Source organism: Sphaerodactylus townsendi, linkage group LG08 (genome assembly GCF_021028975.2).
Source record: "Sphaerodactylus townsendi isolate TG3544 linkage group LG08, MPM_Stown_v2.3, whole genome shotgun sequence".
Taxonomy (NCBI): Eukaryota; Metazoa; Chordata; class Lepidosauria; order Squamata; family Sphaerodactylidae; genus Sphaerodactylus; species Sphaerodactylus townsendi.
Window position 1 is genome coordinate 106,277,794 of NC_059432.1, and position 5,866 is coordinate 106,283,659.

Below are 5,866 nucleotides of genomic sequence, written 5' to 3' on the forward strand. Positions count from 1 at the left end.
ACCCTCACAAAGCCAAACGCTTATTGCCCTTGCCAATATCCAGTTGGTAGCTGGAGATCTTTTGCTATTACAATTGATTTGTAAGCAACCGAGATCACCTGGAGAAAATGGCCACTTTGGCCGGTGGAGTCTCTGTCGTACTATATCTTATTCGAGTTCCTCCCCTGCCTAACTCCGCCCTATTCAGGCTCCACCCCCAAATCTCCAGGTCCCGCCCCTGGAGCTGGTAACCCTATCTTTAACAGACATCTAGAGATCTGTTGCCCCACCCCAATTGCTGCCAAAATGGAAGCCATGTTTCCCCAGAAGCAACATGTTTACATTACTGTGGTGACAACCTCGCTTTCCTCAGCCCGTCATGACTTCCCTTATTCGCCTCCCTATCGCTGCTTCCGAGCTCTGCAAACACGAGGAACCTCCGAAAGGAAGAAACGCCACAGAGACTGTCCAGCTCCGTAGCTGTGAGCGAACATAATGATGTGTCAAGAATGAGAAGAGGGGTTCGTGCTTGCCAGATTTCGGTGTCCGGGGCAAGATGTCCTTTTAAAGCATGCAACCGGCACCCAGGGTTGAACAGAGCAACATTAATTCCACATGAAAGGAGACAAGTCAGAGTGTGTGAACTGTCAGCTGAGAACACAACTAGCAGCCTGTTGCATATCTCTTACTAGGCACAGCTGTGACTCAGTCAGGGAATTATTCTTCAAATAGCTAAGGCGGGGGGAGCGTGCTAGATCATGTAACAGTAGGCCGGGACAGATTTAGTCTGTCTCCACCATTTCTACAAGTGCAGGAGTTTGCTTTTCTACAAAGGAAGCGTCTAGCCTAGGCCCTAGGGCAGTGGTGGCGAACCTGTAACGCGAGGGTATTGCCAAGGAGGTGGCACTCAGGAAAGAGCCCTCTCTGTGGAGCAGGTCGCAGTAAACAGAGCTTTTCGCCCCCCATGGGCACACATACACACATCCTATCGCATGGCTACAGCCTGATGAAGCCACTGGAATGCGATTATTAGCGGTAAACCTACAAGACCTAGTTTTGGGGAAGCAGTGTAGGTAACCCTGTTAAAGCTGTTAAACCTTGCTGATTTTCATCAGCGAGAAGAACCTAAAGCACGATCCTTTACCTGGGAGTAAGCTGGCTTGCCAGTGGCAATGTAGGGCTTGCTTCTGTAATTAAACCCTCCTCAGTTATTGACGTTCACCCATTGGAAGATGGTGCATGGATTTGCTTCAAAGCAAAGCCACCTGACTACCACCAAGTTTACTCTGGAGTAGCGCACACCTCCGAATAACCGTTTTTTTCTAAACTAAAACCCTCCAATATTCAGGTTACAGTCCGTCGTGGTTGTACTTTTGCGATAAATAAGTGGGTTTTGAGTTGCAATTTGGGCACTCGGTCTCGAAAAGGTTCGCTAGCACTGCCCTAGGGGGTCTATTCTCACAGAGTGGGTGGTGGATTTCCTGCCCCCTACAGCATTGGGTGCCATACTACATACTAAAAGAAGACACCCCATTGGGTAGCTCTAGGAATTGGCCAAAACTCTATGATTTTACCATAGTGTTCCAAGCAATTCCTAGAGCTACCCTATGTCACTTCATTTTTTTACTGGAAGTAATGTAGAGCCACAAGTGACATTGCAGCCTCTCCCTTCCCCAATATACCTTCCCACAACCTTCTTACTAGTTCCCACGGACAGGTGGGAACTAGGTGGGAACTTCATGCTGCACCTGAAGGATGGCAGCCTTTGGTAATTGCAGGACAGGATTCAGAAGAGAGTGGGGTCTATTTTATCCCACACTGCTCATCTCCCCTGGAAATAGCCCACCCAGACTATTCTCCCAGACTTATCTCTGCCGTTCTAGTTTGATGCTGGAAGGGGGAAGGTGGTTCAGGGAGTTAGTGGGCTGGGGAGAGATTTGAAATCCCCCTTCAACTCACCTGCTGTGCCTTGCAAATGTGTGCTAATAAGGGAGATGTGTAAAGCCTGTACACATGTATGGTCTCCTTTGCTTTCAGTGTTCAGGCCCTTCAGGTTGGATTCTTGATTACTCACATGCTTTCCCCTCTTCAGCCGATGTCCCCTCTTCAGATCAGAGATTCCCTGTGGTTTCCAAAGTGCAACTTTTTCTCTCCCTTCACAGGGAAAGTGGATGAGATTGGCCTGTGCCAAACTATGTTTGGGGTTTTCTTGTTCCTTCCTGCTTTTCCCAACCAACACCACAACAGCCCCACCTACTCCTCGGGCCCCCGTTTTAGAACTATCAGAAGGGCTTTTAAATATTTCGACCCTGAAGTTCTATTGCTAGAGCACTGGATCCTGTGAACGAGACGTGAAGTTGACATGGGCCAATGAAGTAACCCTGGGCCAAAGACAGCCCCAAAAACAAAACAAAAGGCAGCAGGCAACTTCCCCAAATGGACAGAAACAACAAGGAAGTGACGGTCAGGCAAAGTGGCAGGTCAGATGCACTAAGGACACTTTGCAGGGGGAGAATCCCTATGTAAACAAAAAAAGGGGGGAACAATCTAACCGCCGATAGCAGAGGCATATCTAGGGAAAATGTAGCCCGGTGCAAAATCTGAGTGTTCTGCCCCCCCCCCCCCGTATGAGTGGGCGCTGCCCTCCCCCACCACAACCAAACTTTTTTAACACTAGGTCAAGGAGAAGAAGAAGAAGAGGGAGGAGGAGGAGGAGGAGGAGGAGGAGGAGGAGGAGGAGGAGAGTTGGACTTATATCCCCCTTTTCTCTCCTGTAAGGAGACTCAAAGGGGCTTGCAAGTTCCTTTCCTCTCCCCACAACAAACACCCTGTGAGGTAGGTGGGGATGAGAGAGTTCTGAAGAACTGTGACTAGCCCAAGGGCACCCAGCTGGCATGTGTTGGAGTGCACAGGCTAATCTGAATTCCCCAGATAAGCCTCCGTGGATGGCTGAGTTTACCATGAGCCAGCTGTCAGGATATGTGACCCACAGGGGGCTCGAACTCCGGCCCGTGTGAGTGGCAGTGCAATCACTTAACCGCTATGCCACGCGGCTCCTGCCCCACATTATCTATCCTGCTGCTATCCTGCCTCCGCCTTCCACTGCTGCCCCAGCCACAAACTGTAACACAAAAGAGGCTGTCGAATAAATCTCCCGTCTTCTCTCAAGCCTCTTTCACCACGATTGTGGGCGGAAGAAGTCAGTGAGGATCCAACGTAATCCTAGCTGATCCGCACTCATCCCGCACCCCGAACCAACAAAAAGGAGAGTTTACATTGTCCTTTCCTCCGCCTTCTTTTTTTTTTGATATTATTATAAAGAATTGTCAAAAGCTGGCAGCCGGCTCTGAAAGAGATATCCTACTGTTCCGTGCTCTGTGGGTTTTTGTAAAATCAAGAATTCTATGCATTGGGTATTTTTCCCCTCCTCCTAGTACCTCAGCTTCTGCTAGGTTTGCCAGCTTGACAACTGGAAAGAGCTTTGGGGTATGGGAAGGGGGTACCCACTGCACTGTGCCAGCACCTGGCAAAACCCGGCAGTTATGGCATTCTAAGCATCACCAGAAACTGTCTGCTGAAACCATAGGTGGCGAACCTTTGGCACTCCAGATGTTATGGACTACAATTCCCATCAGCCCCTACAATTGGCCATGCTGGCAGGGGCTGATGGGAATTGTAGTCCATAGCATCTGGAGTGCCAAAGGTTCGCCACCACGGCCATAGAGCCTCTAACGATTCCTCAAGTAACGTGATGTCACTTCTGGTTGCCCACGGAAGTGAAATTATGCTAAGTGTGACAGAGGCGTAGCTGGGCCAAACTGCGCCCGGTGCGCAGTCTATATTTTCCACCACCCCCATGATCCACGCCATGGCGCCCCCCTCCCCCCTTCCCACACTTACCTTAGTTCCTTTCCTTTTCCTAGAACTTTTCCAGGCTGAAAAAAGGCCTGTTCGCAGTTCAGGCTTAAAAATGGCCCGGTGGGAACTATACCTCCCAGGAGACCTTGGGCCTTTCCCCACTTTTCCCTCGGCCGTCGTCGCATGGCGCCGAAGAATTCCCAGCACGCGGCATTCTCCTGGTGGTGGCTCTCGGGCGTCCCCTTTACCGGACCCAGCTCATCGGTGAGGAGTCATCAAAAGGCGCCCTTTGCAACAGCGCCAGGGATACCACCTCACGCCTGAGGAGTAAAGCGCCGACAACGGCAGGCGTTAGAGGCTGACTGCGCTTCGTCGCCAAGCCCACTCGGGTGGGGAATGTTGGGGACCCCGCGCTACTCTCCTCAAGTAGCGCGGGGCTTAAGGTAAGTGGGGAAAGGCCCCTTGTGAGCCCCAAGGTCTCCTGGGAACTGTAGTTCCTCAGGCTGGTTTTAGCCTGTCCTGTGAACAGGCCTTTTTTACAGCCTGAAAATGTTCTAGGAAAAGGAAAGAACTAAGATAAGTGTGGGAAGGGGGTGGGGGGTGCTGCAAAGGGGTGCTGCGGGGGGCAGGGGGAGGGTCCTGGAAGCGATTTTACGTGCCCTCCAGGCATGCACCCCCGCCCCCTTGAGGCTCCACCACTGATGTGTGCTGTGGTCATTTATTCCCCCTCTCACTGCTACTCAGAGTGGTAGAGGGCAAGGAAGTGGGTAAGACTAGCCCCTGCTCTCCTGAGGTTCCTTCTTCTCTCCCCAGTGGAATGAGATGTAGGTGAGGCTGAGAGGGTTCTTAGATAACTGTGACTGGCCCAAGGTCACCCAGCAGGCTTCATGTGGAAGAGCAGGGAATCAAACCTGGTTCTCCAGATTAAAGTCCACCTTTGTCAAAACCACTATTTGTGCATTAGAACCCAGGTGGAGAATTCTACAACCAACAAGGTCTAGCGTGCTTTGTTCTGTGGCTGAGGCATATACAGTCTACTAACATCTTTTTGTGAAACAGAGTATAGTTGATGATGGCCCCGGCACCTTTTCTTTAAAAAAAACTGCATTCCTCCTGTCCCGGTTGTTCATTTTTGAGCCACAGAGCAGCAGAAAGTTCCGTGCTGCGCAGCCCACGGAAGCAATCACTCTACCCCCATGGAAGGATGTGCAATTGGGTGAAAACTGCACCCACCCACAATCGATGAGCAACTAGATGTGGGGAAAGCAGCTGGCGTAGACTTCCATAGCCTCTGGCAAGCTTAGATGCCATCAATGCTATTCACTGCAGCAAATTAGAGACACAGGGGGAGAGAGAGAGAGAGAGAGAGAGAGAGGGAGGGAGGGAGGGAGAGAGAGGGAGAGAGAGAGAGGGAGGGAGGGAGAAAGAGAGAGAGAGGGAGAGAGGGAGGGAGGGAGGGAGAGAGAGAGGGAGAGGGAGAAGGAGAAGGAGGGAGAGAGAGGGGGGGGGGAGGGAGGGGGAGGGGGAGGGAGAGAGGGAGGGAGGGAGGGAGGGAGAGAGAGAGGGGGGATGGAGGGAGAGAGAGAGGGGGAGGGAGAGAGAAAGGGAGGGAGAGAGAGGGAGGAGGGAGGGAGAGAGAGAGGGGGAGGGAGAGAGAAAGGGAGGGAGAGAGAGGGAGGAGGGAGGGAGGGAGGGAGGGAGGGAGGGAGGGAGGGAGAGAGAGGGAGGGAGGGAGGGAGGGAGGGAGGGTCTATACAGATGACCTGGCACTCGCTCCCACCACCAGGTGGATCTTGAGAGGTTCAATTGAGACACCACGTTCCTATCTGCAACGCTTCCTTCTTGGTTTTCGGCAGCTTCCACACGGATGTTCCCGAGGAGTCCTGCAGCTGCTTCCAAGGGCAGAAGGGGATGGAGATACTCCCTGCGTGGAGCTCGTCCAGACGAGGAGTCCAAAAGCACAGAGAAACGGCACGAGCTGTATTTTCTGCTGGCTGCTATTGCTGGAGCTATCACTAAAGCCAAGCCG